General features: G+C 37.1%; 1 pseudogene across 1 annotated transcript in view; it reads right to left on the reverse strand.

Moving 5' to 3' along the window:
• Positions 1 to 21,499, reverse strand: part of LOC308418445 (vomeronasal type-2 receptor 26-like) — a 50,411-nt pseudogene extending 28,912 nt beyond the window's left edge. Inside the window, exons 1-3 of the transcript in view lie at positions 21,286 to 21,499; positions 19,909 to 20,205; positions 3,848 to 4,648 (exon numbers count right to left, since the gene is read on the reverse strand). The product of the transcript in view is annotated as a vomeronasal type-2 receptor 26-like (transcript). The remainder of the gene's footprint in view (positions 1 to 3,847; positions 4,649 to 19,908; positions 20,206 to 21,285) is intronic.
• Positions 21,500 to 24,544: the final 3,045 nt, after the last annotated feature.

Below are 24,544 nucleotides of genomic sequence, written 5' to 3' on the forward strand. Positions count from 1 at the left end.
AACAAAGACAACAAAAAGCCCACATACACATGGAAACTAAACAACGCTCTGTTAAAGATAGCAGGGTAAAAGAAGAAATAAAGAAAGAAATTATGGATTTTTGAGAATTCAACGGAAACGAAAACACAACATACCCAAACCTATAGGATGCAATGAAAGCAGTATTCAGAGGAAAACTCATAGCCCTAAGTGCTTCCAAAAAGAAACTGGAGAGAGCTTTCATCAGCAACCTGACAGCACATCTAAATGCCCTAGAACAAAAGGAAGCAGATATACCCAAAAAGAGTAGACTACAAGAAATAATCAAAATTAGGGCAGAAATAGAACAAATAGAAACAAAAAGAACCATTGAAAAAATGAACAAAACAAAGAGTTGGTTCCTGAGAAAATCAACAAGATTGATAAACCCCAAGCCAGACTAACTAGTGGGCAAAAAGAGAGTATCCAAATTAACAAAATCAGAAAGGAAAGTGGCAACATAACAACTGAAACTGAGGTAATTCAAGAAATCATCAGATCCTACTACAAAAACTTATACTTCACAAAATTGGAAAATCTGGAGGAAATGGATGAATTCCAAGACAGATACAAGATCACAAAGTTAAACCAGGACAAAGTAAAGCATCTAAATTACCCTATAACACCTAAATAAATAGAAGAAGTCATCAAAAGCCTCCCAACCAAAAAAAGCCCAGGTCCAGACGGGTTCAGTGCAGAATTTTATCAGACATTTATTGGGGATATAACACCAATACTCGCCAAACTATTCCAAAAGATAGTATCAGATGGAGTATTACCCAACTCATTTTTTGAGGCTACAATAACCCTTGTACCTAAACCACACAAAGACCCTACAAGGAAAGAGAACTTCAGACCAACCTCACTTATGAATATTGATGCAAAAATACTCTACAAAATACTTGCAAACCAAATCCAAGAAGACATCAAACGATCATTCACCATGGCCAAGTAGGCTTCATCCCTGGGATGCAGGGATGGTTTAACATAAGGAAATCCATCAACGTAATCCACCATATAAACAAACTCAAAGACCAAAATCACATGGTCATCTCACTAGATGCTGAGAAATCATTCCACAAAATCCAACACCCCTTTATGTTAAAAGTCCTGGAAAAAACAGGAATCCAAGGTCTATACTTAAATATAATAAAAGCAATATACAGCAAACCAACAGCAAACATCAAACTTAATGGAGAGAAACTTGAAGCAATCCCACTAAAATCCGGGACTCGACAAGGCTGCCCACTCTCCCCCTACCTATTCAACATAGTACTGGAAGTCCTGGATGAAGCAATTAGACAGCAAAAGGAGATCAAGGGGATACAAATCGGAAAGGAAGAGATAAAAACATCACTTTTGCTGATGACATGATAGTGTACTTGAGTGACCCCAAAAATTTTACCAGAGAACTCCTACAGTGGATAAACAAGTCCAGCAAAGTGGCTGGATACAAAATTAACTCAAACAAATCAGTAGCCTTCCTATACTCAAAGGACAAACATGTGGAGAAAGAAATTAGGGAAAAGGTGCCCTTTACAATCATCACAAAAACTATGAAATACCTTGGTGTAACTCTAATTAAGCAAGTGAAGGACCTGTATGACAAGAACTTCAAACCTCTAAAGAAAGAAATTGAGGATCTCAGAAAATGGAAAGATCTCCCATGCTCATGGATTGGAAAAATCAACATCTTAAAAATGGCCATCCTACCAAAAGCAATCTATAGATTCAATGCAATCCCCATCAATATTCCAACTCAGTTCTTCATAGAATTGGAAAGATCAATGTGCAATTTCATATGGAAAGACAAAAGACCTAGAATATCGAAATCCATCCTCAACAACAACATAAAAAATCTGCGGGAATCACTATCCCTGACCTCAAGCTATATTACAAGGCAATTGTGCTGAAAACTGCATGGTACTGGTATAGAAATAGGCATGTGGATCAATGGAAATGAATAGAAGGTCCAGAAATGAGCCCTCATGTATATGGTCAACTGATTTTTGACAACGGAGCCGTAAACATTCAATGGAAAAAGGAGAGCCTATTCAACAAATGGTGCTGGTCCACCTGGCACTCAGCATAGAAAAAAAAAGGGAAATAGACCCTTTCTTATCTCCTTGTACGAAGCTCAAGTGTAAGTGGATCAAAGGTCTCCACATTAAACCAGATACACTGAAACTATTAGATGAGAAAGTAGGGAAAACCTTAGAACACATAGGCACAGAAGAAAATTTCCTGAACAAAACACTAATGGCTCAAGCTCTAAGGTCAAAGATTAACAAATGGTACTTTATGAGATTGCAAAGTTTCTGTAAGGCTAAGGACATTGTCAAGAAAACAAAACCGCAAACAACAGAATTGGAAAAGATCTTTACCAACACCACATCAGATAGAGGCCTAGTATCCAAGGTTTACAAGGAACTTAAAAAGCTAGACACGAGAGAATAAGATAACCCTATTAAAAAATGGGGTACAGGGCTAAACAAAACATTTTCAGTTGAGGAACACCGAATGGCTGAGAAACATCTGAGGAAGTGCTCGACATCCTTAGCCATCAGAAAAATGCAAATCAAAACAACCCTGAGATTCCACCTCACACCAGTGAGATTGGCCAAGATACAAAACTCACTTGACAGCAGATGCTGGGGAGGCTGCAGAGAAAGAGGAACACTTCTCCACTGTTGGTGGGGTTGCAAGCTAATACAACCACTCTGGAAATCTGTCTGGCGATACCTCAGAAAATTGGATATAGTACTACCTGAAGACCCCGCTATTCCACTTCTGGGCATATACCCCAGAGACACTTTAATACACAACAAAGATATATGCACCACAATGTTCATAGGGGCTCTATTTATGATAGCTAGAAGCTGGAAAGAACCCAGATGTCCTTCAGAAGATGAATGGATACAAAAATTGTGTTACATATACACAATGGAATACTACTCAGCCACCAGAAACAATGACTTAACCAAATTCTTAAGAAAATGGCTGCATCTAGAGAATATCATCCTGAGTGAGATAACCCAGTCACAAAAGAACAGTCATAATATGCAGTCACTGATAGTGGGATGCTAACCCCAGAGGCTTGCACTGCCCCAGAAAAAACTCACAGACTGTATGAAGTCCAATAAATTAAGAAATCTAAACAAAACAAAAAAATATTTACAAAACAAGAAAACTTTAACTATTTTCATGTTACATTTTGTTTTACATGTACTTTAGCTCATTGTAACTATTAAGTTTTCAAGGCATACTATCAAACCTTGAAAAAAATCAAGTACTGACTAAAAAATATATTCATATAGTTTCATGTAAAAATTAGGTTGAAATCTGAAAAAAAGCACTGTCAAAAAATGTATAATTTTAAGCAAAAAATGTTTAAAATCTGTAAATTTATCTTTGTTTTGTAAAATAAAGTTGTTTTTTTAAAAAAAAAAGTATGCAAAGACTTTTCAAACCTCAAAGAACAGGAGTGCAAGGTTTGCTTTAAATAAATGTATGCATGTACACAATCAATAGAAGGGAAAAGCAGGAAAAAGAAGCATATTAATAGGTGGGTGATGAAAGGCATGTGTGGTGTAAATTTAGGATTTAAGATCGATCATGAGGCTTTAAGCATGACTACGATGAAACATACTAACATGTTATTCATAATATTTGCCACTATGGTGGTTACAACTTATGCATATATTAAAAAGCAAATGATTGTATCAAAAGACATCAAAAATAATAAACACCAATGATCATTTGTTATAATAAAAAAAAAAAACAAGGCAGGGCCCAATGCCTAGGTAAATACAAGAGCATATACTGCTTCCTTCCATGGGAGAGGAGCCTGCAGTACATCTTTATGGAGTAAGTCTCCTTCCACTCTGAGTGTCAACTCCTCGTGTAGTGCCTGGGAAATGGCATACACAGCTGCATGGACTTTGAAGCTGTAGGGTGAGGTATTCATGTCCCAAATGTGTAGAGGTAGTGTGCTCAGTTTTTTCTCACACGTATCTTCCCTGATCGAGGTATGACATGAATATGGACAGCCAAATAAGATCGACCACAGTTCTCTGATAAAGATATTCAGAGGGTATTTTCCAGGTTGTACACTTTTGAGAAAATTCTTGAATCCCAGTATTTCCCCCATGTGAACTGAAAATGATAATCCTCCACCGAAGTATGAATAAGCTTCATCTTCTCCAAAGGGTAATGTGGTGATGTCACATTCAGAAGTTGTGATCCAGACATTACCAAAAGGTCTATAGCAAATGATGATAAAGGCAGTCCGCAGAAAAGACTGTGTGTCACCAATTGCAACTATGACATGGGTCATTGTGAATCTTCTCATAAAACGTTCCCATTTTATATTTTCTCTAGTAAAAAATATTGGATTCTTTTCTGCAAATGCAACACAAAGCCCATGGTTGGTCATCTCCTCTGTGATTTCTCTAAGGAAGACTTCTCCCCTCACATCATCTGGAACCACCAGGCCAACCCAGACCCAAGTGAAGTGTAGCAGCAGTTGAATAATTCCCTGGTACAGGGCTGTGGTGTGCACAGGAAACTGGTAAGGAGACTGGAGCTGGACTCTGCTCTCAAGACTCTGGTCAAAAGGAGCATAGCTGATCTAAACAGGAAGAAAGTTACTAGTTAATAAAGTTATATTTTTAGATATATAAGATAGTTATTGTTTTAGATAGAAGGTAGTTATATTTTTCCAAGATGATTTGGTTTGCCTGTTCTCTTAACGCACTCCAGAAAAAAATAAACAGATAACTTTGCTAAGAAATACCATTTTTTAAACCAAAAACCCACCAACTTGTCTCTTCTCACGCAAAAGGTAATTTTTTGTTCACCTTCTATAGAATGCATAAGACAGGGTCACAGTGTGTCTACCTGGTTTCCCCACTTGTTCTAATGCCTGAGAAACATGAGCTGTTGCAAATCTGTCCTTTCCTATATCAAATATTGCTTCTTTCTGACAATGCAAGTACAGGAATCTTAACTCTAAAGTCTTGTTTACTTGAAGTCACAGATCGGAAATTAGTTAACCAACAAATAGGAACCCATGGAGCATTTTAACATCTACTTGTGAAGTATATATTACCCTGATGTTCTTTTGTGGATAGTCTTTCTGTAATGCTCATTCCATAGTAAACTATCAAAAACTAAGCTTGCTTAGTATAAAGGGCTTACTATCTACCTCAAAGAAAATTGTAAAACCTCTTCTTGAACAGGACCCTCTGGTCACTTCTTTCACATTCCTATCCTTCCTACCAGATACTTCAACTGAGATGACTGAGCTGCTGTTCCTATTCGCTAGAGCGCACCTCCTCTGGGGTGAGTTTTGTACAAGATCTCTAATTACCTAATTTTCTATATCAATGATGAATTATTGAAATTTGCTATACTTAATACTAAATATGGGTATGAAATTATTCCTTAAATGAGTTCCAGGAATCTTTTCTTCATCAGGAAATGTATTTCCAAGGTTTGTCCAATACTATAAGTCTGCCTTACTGGATCTTCTATTTCCAAACTGGTGATATCAGAATACTCCAGTGTCCCATGGCTCAGATGAGTACTTGATTCTCCTTTCCCCATAAATTCTGTAAACAATCTCCTCAAATCAAATGGTCAGGAGATCTTTCCCTAATCCACAGCTCACAATCTGGCTTCATTCACTGACTGCTCACCAAATATCTGAATTTGAATATTTAGTAAACATATACGTTATTGAATCCAAAGTCAGGATAATTTAATAGAGACACTAAATACTTTTTAATTTACTGGAGGAGAGCATTGTGTAGACAAAAGTTGGAGGAATAGAAAAAAAGAAATCAAAAAAATGAAGTAAATATGAATAATTTGAGGAAGAAAACTACAGCATAAAATATTATATATTTAGTAAATGCACAAAAGTAAGCTATATAAATAGATGAAATAAGATGACACAATTTTTATATTAATATAATGATAGTACATTTATGAGTCCCATCAACCTAAATTAAGAAAACATAGATTGTTTTATAAAACATAAACTTTATAAAACATTAAACTTTGTTAATGAAACTTATTTCTAAAATTCAAATGAACTCCTTTAAAATCGTAAATAAAAGTATGTTTCACATATTACAAATCACATCTAAGTATAAGGCAACAGTCTGTTTTAAAGAGACCTGTTTTCCTGCTTACAGGACAAACCCCATGTTCTCTCAAGTCCTCAGTTCTGGTGTTTCTCTTAGGAAGAAAGCTGTTCTTCTAGGGAGATGTGCTGGCAATGTAGAAGAGCTATAGTTGGTCACTTCCTATGTCATAGAGGGTGGGAGCAGGCTGCCATCTCAGGAAACAACTGATCTTCTAAAAATGAACTAGTGTGGGGGTGACAATAAGCAGTAACAGCACCTCAAAGAGTCTTCTCGGTAGTTCCCCTCCTCATGTAATTCTTTACAAAGGGTATTGTGAAAAGTCCTTTAGCTGGAAAGTCCCCTAGCCTCATGCCTTACTTTCTTCTGTTACCTGCATAAAGCTAACATGTGAAAAATAAAAGTTGGTCAGCTTGATCAGACCTCTTGACTTGCTGTCTGTTTTTTGCAACTCTTTGTCCTTCATTCTATCCTAGGTGATCCTGGATTCCCGTTGTCTGTCTGGTCAGTCTGTGCATTTGGACCCCAACATGTAGGGCCCTCAGGGTTTCTCTGGAAAGAACTCTGTGCATATAGTAAAGAAGGCCTTCTGTGTTCTTCCAGAGAGAGACAGAATGATTACATGACCTGTCCTTTGGTGGATTTGCTCAGAAAATGCATCTGAAGCAAGAATCCTTAAAGGTAACATGATGGGACAACCATTCTCTCAAAATTCCCTTTTCATTTTGGGACTTAAGCCACTTAACATCCAACATATCAGGATTCATATGCATTAGTACAATGGAGAGATCCCCTTATGGGCCAATAGAAGGGACCTCATCCGGACCTTCTTATGGGGCCAATGTTTAGCCTGCATTTTTGATCAAGAAAACTCAAGACCCAAGATGGCTCCCTGAGAAGCTAATCAAACCTGTTAACCCATCACTGTACAGAATGGAGCAGCAGTCTCCTCCTGAGACTTGTTCTTTTTCTCTTTCAGATGCTGCTCCTCCTAGGACTGGTGATGATCCTTTGTACTATGATAACAATCTCCAAACTACCTCTACAAAAGCCCCACCTAATAGATGCATGCCATGGAATTATACTTGGGTAGTTCTCTAAGAGAGAATGGGGGTCATCTGGTCTTTCTCTAAAATATCCACCTCAACTTGGTTGCCAGAGATATTAACCCCTGACCTTTGTAAACTGGCACCTGGAGCCAATGCCCTCTAGGGTCTTGAACACCAGTTCAAATTAGATACCACTCCCAAGTAAAACATACTCAATACACAGTCATATTCCCTTCAAAATCTCCTTATTTCAATCTTTCAGTCTGTCAAAGCTGGGTGTGATAACCAATTCTGCCTCACATTCCTACAAGGTAAAGTTTTCTATGTCTGCCCAGGGTGGGATCGTGACCATTTCCTCCTGCATACATATGGATGTTTGGCTGATCTTTGCTGTAAAAGCTGGCAAAGCAAGACTACAGTGAGTGGTCCCCCTCTTCCACCTGGGATAATATAACAGTGACCAGAGATTTTCTAAAGCTGGCCTCAACACTGTCTCCCCAGAATGTAAGGACACCAACATCAAAACTTGTGGCTGGTGTTTCCCCTTAACTAGTAGAATCTTAGATAGGGCAAGACAAAAGATTGGATAAAAGGTTTCTCCTGGGAGCTTAGGCTCTACCAATATCACACTGACACAGGTCTAACTTTCACTGTCAAACTCCTTAAAGTGCCAATATACAGTAATAGCCTGGTTCCCATTGGGCCAAACCCTGTCTTCGTTCCCCAAACTAACTCTAAGCCTCCCATGCCCCACCCCCATTACAACCACAAAAGGTCTTACTGCCCAAGATCCAGGACTTGCTGGCTCACCTGTACTTTCTGATAGTCCTTTCATTACCCCTTACACTCTCCCTTATTTACACCCTCTAAAATCCTTATCCTGACCAAGTTAAAGCAAAATACTTAATGCTCAATGCCACCTTCCCCAATGTGGTTAATGATTGTTGGCTTTGTTATCACTCCTAGTCACTGTTCAATGAAGCTATTTCTGTTTTTGGTGACTTTTTTTCAATGTCAATTCTTCACGGGCATGTCAGTGGCAGACCTCAAAATGGCAAAAATGTCCCTATCACAGGTATCAGGCCTAGGAGTCTGTGCTGGCTTCTCCAATCCACCACCTCATTACTACCTCTGCAATGTGACCTTTGTCCATGATAAAGAAGATGCTTTCATGATCTCCACCAATGAGACATGGTGGATTTGCCTAGATGGCCTAATACTTTGCCTTTTCATCTCTGTCTTCCACTAGAATGACAGGGACTTTGCATTCTCCTTAAGATGGTACACTGATTAACCTGCTATTGCTCTGATAAATTTTTCTATCACTGGGATAAGTCTTGAGACACCTCTCCTGTCCTGCATAGGCAAAGGAGAGAGCCCATTTTGGCTATTACTATATCTATTCTCAGCCTAGTGCCTGTAGGAACTGAAACATATTTCCTCCATTATACTTTCAGACTCCATATATAGAGAACTACAGATGGCTATAGATGAAGACATCCAATGTCTGCAACAGCAGATTGATGACCTGTACGAATCCCTATCCTTATTTACTGAAGTCATTCTCAAAACAGGTGAGGACTGGACCTCCTGTGTCTCCAAAAGGGTGGTCTTTGTTCTGCCCTCAGGTAAAGTTCTGTTTTCATTTAGACAAAACAGAAGTAGTGAAAGAAAGTATGAAAAAGGTAAGAGAAGGACAAGAGAGAGACAGAGAGAGAGAGAGAGAGAGAGAGAGAGAGAGAGAGAGAGAGAGAGAAAGAGAGAGAGAGAGAGAGAGAGAGAGAGAGAGAGAGACACAGAGAGAGTTGGTGTAAAAATTGTTTGTCAACTTCACCATGGTGTCTACACTTCAGCCTGACATTTTAGGATCCCTTTTAGGATTATTTCTTATTTCTTTTGGTTTTGGGCCTTTAATAGACTAACCAGCATTATAAAACAACAAATAGATAAGTTAGCAGAAAGACCCATTCAGATACATTATTCTAGGCTATCTAAGGAAGATCAGTTAAATTTTGAAGAAGAAGCTATAGGCATAGATTTCCCACTAGCCATCTCCACCCAACACAAAGGATGGAACTTTTGCCATGGACTAAAAAATAGGGTCCATGTTTACATTATGTCAGGCAGCCCCAGAGATATTGGGAACCATTCATCATAAAATATATTAAATCAAAATTAATAGGTTACATCAGCTTCTATGATTCAGATTGTATAGAATATCAACAGGCCATTCAGGCCACCTTCATGGATTCTGTGATCAGGTTACTAGGTAACATATTCAGATCTGTTCTTGCTGCTGAACTTTTCACCTACTTCTCCATGATTTACCACACTTCTCCACTTCATTCTTGGCCCATAGTAGGTTTTCTGATACTGCTGGCCTTGGACCCTGGGCATTTAACAGGCTTGTGAAGTTCATCTTCTAGAAAATTGACTCCCTTGCATCCAAATACAAGTCCATTATCAATTTGACCTAGCAGATTTTGATCTTGATAAACCCAAAATGAGTGGGCCTTCTAAGGGTGGGCATAGAACTCAGATCTATGCACACTAGGTTATGAGCAGTGTGGGCACCAGTGAGAGGTTGAAGGCAAAGCACTGCAAAGGGGAGGACCATGCATTCTGTCTCTGAGTCCCCTGGGAAGAAAACCTGGTTGCTTAGAGTTTGGTGTTCAGAAGTGCTCTTGGCCATTCTTGCATCTCTTACAAGGACATTTAGAACCTCTCTTCAGAAATACACCATGTAAACACATATAGAAGGATCTGTCAATGCTTCACCTCTCTGGTGAACGCCCATCGTCTCCAGACAGATAGGTGTCCACTTGCCTATAGCCATACGGGTCATAAACTAAAAGAAAAAGGAAGGATAAGCTGGGAGCTGACAGAATTAGATTCCGTTAGACTGAGTAACACCATTTTGCCTAGATATTGGTCTATGTTTCTGTTTCCCATGGTAGAGGCCTTTTCCAAACAATCAGGTGATCTCACTTTGGTTAGGTAGCTATCTGAGTAGAACAGTCACCCAATCAAAAGATCCTCTTGGCAGAACATTCTGTTGCACCTATGTACTCCCCCTCCCTATATAATTCTCCACAAAGGGTTGTGAAAAGTTCCTTAACTGGATAGTCCCCTAGCCCTGTGCCTGTCTTCCTTCTTCTACCCGAATAAAACTAGCATGTGAAAAATAAAAATTGTCAGCTTGATCAGACCTCTTGACTTGCTGTCTGTTCTTTGTGCCTCTTGTGTCTCATTTTCCCCTAGGTGATCCCAGGTTCCTGTTGATTGCCCTGTGAGTCAGGGCACATGGAAATTTGGTACACAGTGTTATACATAACATGCATGCAGGATAAAGTTATAAACATAAAATAAATAAATCTTGAGGCACTCAGAACATCTGCCACCATGAAAGGGGGAGACACAGACAACACAGGATTGTAGAGAACCGGGTGAGAAGGGATTCCGACTAGTCAGGTGGCAGAGAGATATCAGCGGAGCAGTAGGAATGTGTGCGACTACCTGCCTGGCATGATCCAGTGATCCAGGAACCCGTTGGCATCGAGCCCTCTATTCCCAGCCGAAGGCTTCTGGGGTGCACAAAAGGCACTCAGAACATCTGCCACCAGTAACAGCGGAGATCCACGGACAAAGGTTAGGTACAAGGGAAAGGCAAAAACAAATCACTGAGTACAAGATGGCAAGAGAAAAGCAAAAAAATGTACCCCAGGGAAACCAAGACAACCTAGCAATGCTAGAACCCAGCTCTCCCATCAAAACAACAGCAGAATGCCAAACACTCCAGAAAAAGAAGACTCAGACATGACATCCTACCTCAAGATAATGATAGAGATCCTTAAACAAGAATGGGAGGAAAAACATAGAGAATTAGAAGCTTTTAAAGAAGAAACAATAAAAACACTCAAAGAACTAGAATAAAACAGAACCAAAGAGATGAAGGAATTGAAAAAGGAACTTAAAATGGAAATAGATATAATAAAGGAAACACTAAAAGAGACAGCCCTAGAAGTAGAAAACCTAAAAAAGAAATCAGGAGTCACAGATGCAAGCATTTCCAACAGGCTACAAGAGATGGAAGAGAGAATCACGGGCGCAGAAGACAACATTGAAAACATAGACAAAACAGTTAGAAAGAAATGCAAAAACCAAAAACCTCCTAACCCAAAATGTCCAGGAGATCCAGGACACAAGGAGAAGACCATACCTAAGGATAATAAGAATGGAAGAGGGCGAAGAATATCAACTAAGAGGTACAGTAAATATCTTCAACAAAATCCTGGAAGAAAAATTCTGTACCCTTAAAAATGGGATGACCATGAGCATAAAAGAAGGTGTCAGAACTTTAAATACTTTGGACCAAAAAAGAAATTCCTTCAGAAACATAATAGTCAAAACACTAAGTGCCCAAAGCAAAGAAAGAATACTAAAAGCAATAAGGGAAAGAGGTCAGGTAACATATAAAGGCAGACCAATCAGAATCACACCCAATTTCTCAACAGAAATTATGAAAGCTAGAAGAGCCTGGAAAGACATCATGCAGACCCGGAGAGAGCACAAGTGCCAGCCCAAGCTGCTATACCCAGCATAAGTATCAATCACCAAAATTTGGCAAGATGAAGATATTCCAAGACAAAACTAAATTCACACAATATGTGATCACAAACCCAGAACTACAACAAATTATAGGTGGAAAACCCAAGACAATGAGGGGAACCACCTCATAATAAAAACAAGAAAACTTCTAAGGAAGAAAAACAAAAGAAGGAAAACACACAGGCACAATTCAACCTACCAAAACAACAATAGCAGGAAACCGTAACCACTATTCCTTGATATCTATTAACATAAATGGACTCAACTCCCCAATAAAAAGATATACGCTATCAGACTGGATACATAAACAAAACCCAGCATTTTGCTGTATACAGGAAACTCATCTCAGAGACAAAGACAGATACTATCTCAGAATAAAAGGTTGGGAAAAAAAAAACTTTCAAGCAAATGGCCCCAAAAAGCAAGCGGGAGTGGCCATTCTAATATCGTATAAAGTAGATTTTCAACCAAAAGTTATCAAAAAAGATAAGTAAGGACAATTTTTACTCATTACAGGAAAAATCTGTCAGGATGAACTCTCAATCCTTAACATATATGCTTCAAATACAAAAGAACCCATATTTATAAAAGAAACCCTACTAAAGCTCAAAAAATACGTTTTACCCCACACATAATCTTGGGGACTTAAATACCCCACTGTCACCATTGGACAGATCATGGAAACAGAAACTGAACAAGGACACTGTAAAACTAATAGATACTATGAACCAACTGGATTTAATAGATATCTATAAAACATATCATCCTAAAACTAAAGAATACAACTTCTCAGCACCTCAGGGCCCCTTCTCAAAAACTGACCACATAATTGGACGCAGAGTGAGCCTCAGTCAATACAAGAAGATTGAAATATGCCCCATTCATCCTTTCAGATCATCATGGTCTAAGGGTGGACTTTAATAACAACAAAAACAACAAAAAGCCCATATACGCATGGAAACTAAACAATGCTCTATTAAATGATAGCAAGGTCAAAGAAGAAATAAAGAAAGAAATTACGGATTTTCTAGAATTTAATTAATATGAATACATGACCTATGGGATGCAATGAAAGCAGTACTGAGAGGAAATCTCATAGGTCTGAGTGCTTCCAAAAAGAAACTAGAGAGAGCATACACTAGCATCCTGAGAGCACAGTTGAAAGCTCTAGAACAAAAGGAAGCACATACACCCAAGAGGAGTAGACAGCAAGAAATAATCAAACTTAGGGCAGACATAGACCAAATAGAAACAAAAAGAACCATTGAAAGAATCAACAAAACCAAGAGCTGGTTCTTTGAGAAAATTATCAAGATTGATAAACCCTTAGCCAAACTAAGTAGAGGGCAATGGAGAGTATCCAAATTAACAAAATCAGAAAGGAAAGTGGAGAAATAATGACTGAAAATGAGGAAATTCAAGAAATCATCAGATCCTACTACAAAAGCCTATACTTAAGAAATCTGGAAAGTGTGGAGGAAATGGATGAATTCCTAGACAAATACAAGATATTAAAGTTAACTAAGGACCAGGTAAACCAGTTAAATAATCCCACAACACCTCAAGAAATAGAAGAAGTCATCAAGTGCCTCCCAACCAAAATAAGCCCATGTCCAGATGGGTTCAGGGCAGATTTTTATCAGACATTTATTGGGGACATAATACCAATACTCTGCAAACTATTCAACAAAATAGAATCTGAGGGAACTCTACCTAACTCATTTATTGAGAATACAGTACACCTCATTTCTAAACCACACAAAGATCCCTACAAGGATAGAGTACTTCAAACCAATCTCACTTATGAACATTGATGCAAAAATACTCAACAAAATCCTTGCAAACCGAATCCAAGAACACATCAAAAGGATCATTCATCATGATCAAGTAGGCTTCATCCCTGGGATGCAGGGATGGTTTAATATAAGGATATCCATCAATGTATTCCACCATATAAACAATCTCAAAGAAAAAAACCACATGGTTATCTCACTAGATGCTGAAAAAGCATTTGACAAAATTCAACAGAACTGCATGTTAAAAGTCTTGGAAAGAACAGGAATCCAAGGCCTATACCAAAACGTGATAAAAGCAATATACAGCAAACCAATATCATTGTTAAATATCAAAGTCAACATCAAAGTTAAGGGTGGGAAACTTGAAGCAATCCCAGTAAAATCAGGGACTCAACAAAGTTGCCCACTCTCCCCTATCTATTCAACATAGTACTGGAAGTCCTGGCTGGAGCAATTAGACAGCAAAAGGAAATCAAGGGATAAAATAGGAAAGGATGATATAAAACATTACTATTTGCATATGACATGATAGTGTACTTAAGCAACCCCACAAATTCCACCAGAGAAATCCTACATCTTATCAACAAGTTCAGCTAAGTGAATGGATACAAAATTAACTCAAAAATTCATTAGCCTTCCTATATTCAAAGACAATCATGTGGAGAAAGAAATTAGGGAAAAGATACCCTTCACAATCATCACAAAAACTATGAAATACCTTGGTGTGACTCTAACTAAGCAAGTTAAGGACCTGTATGAGAAGAACTTCAAACCTCTATAGAAGGAAATTGTGGAAGATATCAGAAAATGGAAAGATCTCCCATGCTCATGGGTTGGAAGGATCATTTTAAAAATGGCCATTTTACCAAAAGCAATCTACAAATTCAATGCAATTTCCATCAGAATTTTAACCCAGTTCTTCACTGAGTTGGAAAGAGCAATGTGCAATTTCATTTGGAATAACTAAAGACCTAGAATAGCTATATCCATCCTCAACAACAAGAAAACATCTGCGGGAATCACTATCCCTTACCTCAAGTTCTATTATAAGGCAATTTGCTGAAAACTGCATGGTACTGGTAGAGAAATAGGCACGTGGATCAATGGAATAGAATAGAAGATCCACAAATGAGCCTTCTATTATATGGTCACCTGATTTTTGACAAAGGAGTCATAAACTTTAAATGGCAAAAGGATAGCCTATTCAACAAATGTTGTTGGTCTAACTGGCACACAACATGCAGAAGAATGAAAATAGACCCAGGTTGATCTCCTTGTACAAAGCTCAAGTGCAAGTTGATCAAAGATCTCCACATTAACCTAGGTACACTGAAACTATTAGAATAGAAAGTAGGGAAAATTTTAGAACACATAGGCACAGGAGAAAATTTCCTGAACAGAACACCAATAGCTTATGCTCTAAGGTCAACGGTTGACAAATGGGACTAAATGAGATTGCAAGGTTTCTGTAAGGTTAAAGACACTGTCAAGAAAACAAAACGGCAGCCAACAGAGTGGAAGAAGATCTTTACTAAGCCCACTTCAGATAGAAGCCTAATATCCAAAATGTACAAAGAACTCAAAATGGGGTACAGAGCTAAACAAAAAGTTCCCAATTGAGGAATATTGAATGGCTGAGAAGCATCTAAGGAAGTGCTTGACATCATTAGCCATCAGTGAAATGCAAATCAAATCAAACCTGAAATTCTACCTTACACCAGTCAGATTGGGCAAGATCAAAATTTCTGATGACAGCAGATGCTGGCAAGAATGTGGAGAAAGAGGAACACTTCTCCACTGTTGGTGGGGTTTTAAACTGGTAGAACCACTCTTGAAATAAGTTTAGTGATTCTTCAGAAAATTGGAAATAGTACTACCTGAAGACCCAGTTATTCCACTTCTGGGCATTTACCTCACAGATGCACCAATATACAACATAGACACATGCACCACAATGTTAATAGAAGCTCTATTTATAATAGCCAGAAGCTGGAAAGAACCCATATGTCCTTCAGTAGATGAATGGATACAAAAATTTTGGTACATTTATACAAAGGAGTACTACTCAGCTATCAGAAACAATGACTTAACGAAATTCTTAAGAAAAATGTTTGCATCTAGAGAATATTATCCTGAGTAAGATAACCGAGTCACAAAAAAACAGACATAATATGCAGTCACTGATAATGGGATACTAACCCCAGAAAGCTCTGAACATCCCAGAAACAACTCACAGACTGTGTGAAGCTCAACAACAAGAAAAAAGAATATATTTTATTTAAAATAGAACGGTGTCACATCCCCCTTTCCTCCCTACAGCCCTTCCTAGTCTCTCTCATATCCCCTCAAATTAATAGCCCTTTTTCCTATATTATTGTTATATAGATACATATGTGTATGTATATGTTCCCACAAAAACTTAATTAAAACCTTAAAAATGTATCCGGAAATAAATAAAAATAAATGAGTAAATCTTAATTAATAAACCAATTACTCTCTCTTTGTCTCTCTGTCTCTCTTCCTCTGTCTGCCTCTGTCTCTCTTAGTCTCTCTCTTTTTGTCTCTCTTTCTCTCTCTCTCTCTCTCTCTCTCTCTCTCTCTCTCTCTCTCTCTCTCTCTATCTCTCTCCAAATATTAACATACATTTAAATAAAAAGATTGACTTACTCTGCATGCACAAGAATGAAAGTAGTCCCTTTCTTATCTCCTTGTACAAAGCTCAAGTGTAAGTGGCTCAAAGATCTCCACATTATACCAGGTACATTGAAACTATTAGATGATAATGTAGGGAAAAACCTTAGAACACATAGGCACAGAAGAAAATTTCTGAACAATACACCAGTTGCTCCTGCTCTAAGGTCAAAGATTGACAAATGGGAATTAATGATATTTCAAAGTTTCTGTAAGGCTAAGGACAATGTCAAAAATCAAAATGGCAGCCATCAGAGTGGAATAAGATCATTACCAAACCCACATCAGTTAGAGGCCTAATATCCAAGGTATAGAAAGAACTCAAATAGCTAGACACCAGAGAATCAAACAACCCTATTAAAAATGGGGTACAGAGTTAAAGAAAAAGTTGTCAATCTAGGAATATCAAATGGCTGACAAACATCTAAGGAAGTGCTTGACATCCTTAGCAATCAGGGAAATGCATATCAAAACAACTGTAAGATTCCAGCTCACATCAGTTAGCTTGGCCAAGATCCAAAACTCAGATAATAACAGAGGCTGGCTAGAATATGGAGAAAGAGGAAAACTTTTCCACTGTTGGTGGGGTGTAAACTAATACAACCACTCTGGAAATCAGTCTGGCGATTCATCAGAAAATTGGACATAGTACTACCTGAAGATCCAGGTATTCCACTTCTGGGGATATACCCCAGAGACACTCCAATAAACAACAAAGATGCATGCACCGCATTGTTCATAGCAGCTCTATTTATAATAGCCAGAAACTGGAAACAACCCAGATGTCCTTCAGTAGATGAATGGATACAAAAATTGTGGTACATTTATACAATGGATTACTACTCAGCTATCAGAAACAATGACGTAATGTAATTCTTAAGAAAATGGTGGCATCTAGAGAATAACATCCTGAGTGAGATAACCCAGTCACAAAAGAACAGACATAATATGCAGTCACTGATTATGGAATACTAAACCCAGAAAGCTCTGAACACCCTAGAAACAAGTCACAGAATGTGTGAAGTTCATGAAAAAAAAAAAAAAGAAAGAAAAGAGAAAATCATCATGCCCAATCCTTACACACCAAGAAAATTTTGACTAATTCCGAGTTACATCCTTATTTTACATGTACTTTAGCTCAGTGTAACTAGTAAGACCTTAATGCACACTATCAAACCTTTGAAAAAAAAAGCCAACACTGACAAAAATGTATTCATATACTTTAATGCAAAACTGCTTAAAATTTGTTTATCTATGTTTTTTTAAATAAATTTGATCAAAATATATTGAGTGGCTCATTAAGATGATATACAAGTAAAACCAAATGAAGTATTCAGGCCAGGAGAAATCCAACACAATCATAGAGACAAAAGAAACATGAACCTCCCAATGCAATGGGACACCTCAAAGATCTTAACTCCTTAATTTCTGAAAATGGGGATAGTGACTTGGATAAAATGCCAGATAAAAATATAAAAAGTTTCTTAATAAAACTACCAGCAAAGGGCTAGAGAGTATTCCATTTTGCAATTCATTTTTAGCTTGTAATCTTAGCACAATCATACAAATACGATAACTTAGAAAATTATCCCCATTCACATATGATATGTTTATGACTGAAGGTTTTCTTAAGGGCTCTTACTGGAACACTAAGCATGAAAACTCTCAGCCCTGATATACACTTTCATCAATTAACAACACAAAATAAACATCCAAACTAATTGATTTCTGTATATCAATAATAAGAAAGAAATCATGGTGTTGCAGTAAATATTAAAAAGTGGAAACCTTTTATACTGCCCTAGTACAGGATTCTGGTCTTTTTCTCTACCAATTGGTTCCCAATGCATCCTCTTTCAGCTGTCTCTCTTTTAGTCTGTAACTTTGGCTACTGGTTCCTGCATGGAGCTGCAGGCTACCATGCTGAAACCACTCACCCCAGCTGCTCCTCTACTAGAGGAAAACTTAGCTCACATTCTCCACAGTTGTTAAAATCATGACTCCACATTCATTAACTTATCAAACTGGTTTGTATGTAAAATTCTCAATCCACAATCCCTCTACACAAAAAGCTTACAACCTCTACACAATCATAATTACTCTCACATGTTGCTAACAGGGGACTGCTAGTGGAGATGTGTCTCTACTACCTGTTTCAGGTCTGAAGGCTAAGTTAGACTTCCCATGTTTTTAGATATTTTGCCACTTTTAGATTTTTGAGGGAGTTGAAGACTAATTTAGTTTTATAACCTATCCAAGCTAATTAACTTTGAGAAAACATAGTCATTTAGAATAGGTTCAAGTGGGAATAATTACTGTTAATATTTGAGGGTAATTTTTTTTTTTTGTTTAAGGAAACAGAAAGACTGGGGGGAAGGATCTTCTGTAAGGACTATGGAAGCTCAGCAGATCATTGTATGTCTGATCAGGGGCCTACATGGATTGAAAAGTCTGCAGAGAAAAGGGAAGGATCCTATGTCAGGAAAACGGAATGAGGAGCTGTTAGGTGTGAGTCCAGGGGCAAGTGAGAAGCTGGTAGAAGAACCAATGTCAAAATGAGACAAGTACAATTATGCATACATTTCTTAAGAAAAATTGTATTAGTTATAAATGTCATAATTTACATTTGTCTAAAGTCAAATACTTAAAAGAAAAAAATACAATTCACTCATAAAAGCTTATAAAATGAAAAATAATGGTCAGGCATAATAGTGCATACCTTTAATCCTAGCCTTAGAGAAGTAAAGGAAGGAGGATCTATGTGAGGTTATCCTGGGCTACATAGGAAGACCTGGTAATTTTGCATGGTGAGAACCAGTCTTAAGAACAAACAAATAAGTAAAGATTAAATTTAAAAGAAATCAACATGGTAGCTGAATACATTTTTCTAAGACTTAAGATCACTGAAAATACAGGGAAACATTAAGCTCTGGATCAATGTTATTTGCAACTTTATCTATTCTTAATTAATCCTTTCCAATTTTATTACTAATTTGGATGCAATTAGTATACTTATAAAGACTACCTCTCTATCATTGTTTCTAAGACATCATTACTGATCAACAAATAGACTTGTATAACAAAAAAAAAAAATCAAAACTTTCCTACCAACTCAGGAAAATTACAAACAGCCCAATCGTCCAATCAGACTAGTCTGAACTCCTTGTTCTTTGTAAAAATAAATGGTATATGACCAGATAACACAGTAGAAATAAACAGAAATATGTCTGTAGTAGTTACAATGAAGATACATGAATAGAATTATTATAGTCCACATGTTCTGTAATGTTTTAAAATTGCATAGGAAAGAAAGACAGTATCAATAAAAGTGCAAGGCAAAGTAAACTTTCTTGGAGTGATAGAAATACAGGTTTTCATTACAGTATCTATTTTTTAAAATGTAAAGGTTTTTAAATTAAATTTCTTATATAAGCATGATTTCAACTTATGAATAAATTATATTTTAGATTTAAAATGATAACTATACCTCAACCTTTTTAAGTAGTTTTATACCTCATTAATAAACAATAACTGGATTAATTGCATTTATTACTATGTTAGTATGTTTGACCTAAGGATCGAGGATTCCTTGCATACCTGTGGGACATTGTAGAGACTTAGAACTCGGGAGATCTGAGTTGAAATTCCTGTTGAAACACCTCCTATCACTGCAACAGTTTATCAGTCTTCTCTGGCCTGCAGCTGTAGTTAGGAACTGGGGGGCTCTCTCCTGAGAGAAAAGTCATAGAACTCTCTGTGGCCCTCATCTCAGTAAAGTCAACATTGAAGAGATAGTATCCCAGAGACATATTGAATAAAATATTTGGGTCCTTGTTGATTTTTTCTGTAGCAAAAACCAATGCCAGTATGTGCTGATAATGTGTAGTGAGATATCTAGGAGAAAATTTAGAAAGATCATCATCTGCCTTCTTTTTCCAAATTAATTTTTAATAAAAATATAATTACATCATTTACTTCCCTCTCTTTTATTCCTGTAGCTTCACCCAAGCTGCCTAAAATTCTAAATTTTTTCCTAATAATTTAAGTCATGTGAAAAATATACAGAATAATCCAAAAAACAAGCAGGATATTCTATATTAAATATGTCAAAGAATTAGTGTTAAAAAGTTTTGTAGTGCAAATTATTATAAAACTCACAATTTTCTTTAAAAAATATTTTGAGACTGTGCCTTGCTTATTTAGCTCTAGATGGATTGAAACTCACTAAATAAATTATGTAAGCCTCAGTCTTACAGATATCTCCCTGCCTCTGTTTTTAAAGTTCTGAGATGAACGGTTTGTACCACCAAATACTATCAAATGTACAATTTTAGTATTTAGTGTGCAATTTGTGTTTGGTAAATTAAAATTGAGGAGTACAGGCTGTGGGAAATATAGCAAGTATGAAGACAGTATGTCATGTGGTCTTAAAAATAGGATAAACCTTGGAAAATACAGTACTTAATCAACTATGGCAATTTAAAAATAGTTCAGTTAAAGCAGAAAACATGATGTTGTCAGTACAATATACTTAATCAAAATAAAGAAAATTGCTTCAAATGAAAAGTGTTTTCAAAGCCTTTTTATATATTTAAGAGAATTCAGCATGAATAGTAGATAGACACGCAGAGACATAGTCATGGCTGAGTAGCTATTGGCATTTGGTGACTACTAGGGAAGGGAGGCTGAGTTTCAATTGAGGTTTGCCAAAGTCGCTCCTTACCCTCTAGATTATTTCTTATGTTACTACAGTACTGGCATGCCTAAATGAACTCAGTATATCTAAAACTGTGAGCAAGTTAGAGTCTGTGACATTGGGGTAGGGTAGGGAGCTAAGAGCAAGACAGACCATGAAGAGAAAGAAAACATTGGACACTGGAGTGGAAGTAATTGAAGAGAATTTGATCAACAAATATTTTATACATTCTAAATCCTGAAATACTATTTTTTTAAAGAGAGAAGCCAAACACTTACGCAAGAACATGTTCCAGTTTAAAGGTTGTATCTGTAAAGTCATATACACTTCTAGCTCTCCACTAATCACTCTAAGGGAAAAGAGTCCTCCAATAAAAAAATCCCTGTCTTGATAGTAGCTAGGCAAAGCAGGTATACTTAAGGAGAAACAAAATACTTTTTCCTGGAATACAATGAGAACAATCAGGAGAGGGAAAGCCATAAGTAATTTCATAATAACATTGATATATAATTGATAAAACCCAGAAATCTGTTCAGTTGAGAGTTTGTGACTAATTAACCCTGATAACACATCAACAAACAGATAAAACATGAGTCTGTCTGGTCTGTGTGGATCAAGATTATAAAGCATTGTTTTGTCCTGATATAGGCTCACCAGGATCCAAACACTTCTGTTTCCTAGGAGTAAACTCTGCTTTGCACCTACTTAGCCTTAGATAATGTCCCCTTCACAGAGTCACTGTGAGTCTCGAAGGGCTCAGGAATCCCTGACTTGGCACTTGGGAATCCTGAACCCCAGCAGAAAAACACACAATTAAGATGTGTGAAGTCCTATAAAACACCCGTGGGGTGTGTCCACTCAGTGAGCTGAGACTCCTCAAGGCTCCAAGGTAAAAAGAGACAAACCAGTGGTGACAAAATTATGTCATGAAGGGTCATCTGAAAGAGGCATCCAAGGGCTCAGTGTTTTGGAAGCAGGGGATAGGAGCTGAAAGGGTGAATGCTTAATCCTTTAACAACAGTGTCATTTTAGAGTGTTTTTGTAAGGCAAAGCCAAAGGCTTAAATTAAAAAATATTATTTCTGATTGCTTTAGGGCTCAATTGTCCACTTGTGTATATTTAACATCTTACACTGTGTATGCTTATAGGTACAGTGTTTTGAAATACATATACAATGTGAAGATTAAATATAAATATTTAATTCACAGATTTTTTTAACAATGGCATGATTTCTTATTTCTTTACTTCATAGAAAGTGATTCATGGGGTATTATTAGCTTTTAAAAATGTCTATTTTTGCATGAGGCTTAATGAGTTTGACATTTCTCTTTTAAATAGGATATTTTCTTTATTTACATTCCAAAGCTTATCCCCTTTCCAGGTTTCCCCACTGCAAATCCCCTATCTTCTCACCACTCATCTTACTTCTATAAGGTAGCCCACCCTAATTCCGGCCTCACTGCCCTAGCACTCCCCTACACTAGGGCATCAAGCCTTCACAGGACCAATGGCCTCCTCTCCCACAGATCAGGCCACTTTAACTCCTTCAGTCCTCTCCTAAATCATCCATTGGAGTCCCGTGATCAGTCTATGTCTGGCACCCAGCATTCAAATCTGTATTTGTCAGAATATGGTAGAGGCTCTCAGGAGATTGCTGTATCAGGATCTTGTCAGCAAACTTTTCTTGGCATCAGCAACTGTGTCTGGACTTGGTGTTTCCATGTGGAATGGATCCCCTGGTGGGGCAGTTTCTGGATGGCCTATCTTCAGTTTCTGCTCCATTCTTTTCTCTGTATTTCCTTTGACAGAAACAATTCTAGATTAAAAGTTTGGAGATGGGTGGGTGGTCCCATCCCTCAACCAGGGAGCCATGCCTTAAGTCTGGATATGGTCTTGACAGATTCTCCTTTTTTTTGTTCAGTGTTTCAGCTAATGTCATTCCTGTGGGTTCCTTGGAGGCTCTTTATTTCCTGGTATCTGACACTTTCTAGTTGCTACCTGCAGTTCCCCATCACCCCCCTACACAACTCTGTTCATTGTCCTGACCCTCTATACATCTCCTCCCTCTTCTCCCATACCTGTTTCTAGTTGTGGCATGGCTCAGTACTAGAATACATTCTTAATCCAAAATAAAGAAAGTAAATTTAGTTTGTAGAATGAAGCACCCATGTTTGAAAGTAAATTCTAATTAGTGGGCAGGCAAATTAACAAATCAGAAAAAGATTTGAAAGAATGAGTCAGAGATAAATTATACTGAACTCTCATAAGAACAGACAGAGAAGAGGTAATTTGCTGGGGTCCTAGCTCCTAAGATCAAGTACTGGGGAGTGATATAATAACAGATTAAGGACAAAGGTTGAAGACCTCTGCCCAGTAACACTCTCTTACTGTTCTGGGGCCCAGAAAGTGATGGTTTCTGGCTGTTTAACTTTCTCTTGCTACTCTGAGTGTATAAGATAATGACTTTTATCTCCTCCTAGACCAAAGGCTGATGGCTTATTGACATTGACTCTTGCTGAGAGCAGGAGGAAAGTAAGCAAAGTATCTTAGTTAATTGTTCACTTTAGTTACTGACTTGGGGTCTTCTTGCTGGCCAGGCAAGTGAATCTAACTTGTTGAACTCTTATTGAGAGAGAAGTAAAAAATCAGAAAGAAAGAAAGAAAGAAAAAAAAAACAAAGAAAGAAATATCAAAAGAAAGAAAGATAGGAAGGAAGGAAGGGAATAAGAAAGAAAAAAGAGAAAAATAAAAGAAAAGAATGAAGGAAAGGACTGAAGAATGAAAGCAGAAAAAGAAAAACTAAGTTAGTTAGGAACAAACACAGACATATTCTGAGAGTAGCATAAAGAGTGTATTCCAAGTTTTTTTTTTTTTTTTTTTTTTTTTTTTTTTTTTTTTTTTTGCTTTCAGTTTTTTATAACGTTTTAGTTAAAAAAAAAACCTATGTAATTAAAAAAATACCTCATACTTAAAGTAATAACTAAAAGAATTACATAGAATGATGATTGTAAGTTTAATGCCGATGGTTTTGTTTGTTTGTTTGTTTTGTTTCTACCTCCCCTTTTAATATAAGCTCATTATAGGTCCAGAGCTACAGTTTCATATGACCTTGCTTTTTCACAGTGAACATTTCTCGATTCTGTAATTGAATAATAATTTTTCTTCATTATTAATTTGTTCCAATCCTGTTTTTATTCCATAGCACAATCATTCTGTAACACATGAATATATATAAATCTGTGACACATGAATATATATAATGATAATATTATATATTATGTATATGGTGCTTGAAAATACTTGTATCAGTTTAGGAGCTGAACAAAATAATGATTAACAATTAGAAAATCAACAAATCATCTAAACACTATTACTATATGGACTTACTTCATCACATTGTTTCTGCAGTAAATCTGCCCAGTAGAGTAGATAAATGCCCAGGAAATCATTAAGGTAGGTACTAGTGTCAGGAAAGAGAGGAAAGCCTACGCCAATGTCTCTGGGGTTTTTGCCACCAAAATAAGGAAATTCTCAGCC

This window comes from Micromys minutus, assembly GCF_963924665.1.
Source record: "Micromys minutus genome assembly, chromosome: 3".
Classification (NCBI taxonomy): domain Eukaryota; kingdom Metazoa; phylum Chordata; class Mammalia; order Rodentia; family Muridae; genus Micromys; species Micromys minutus.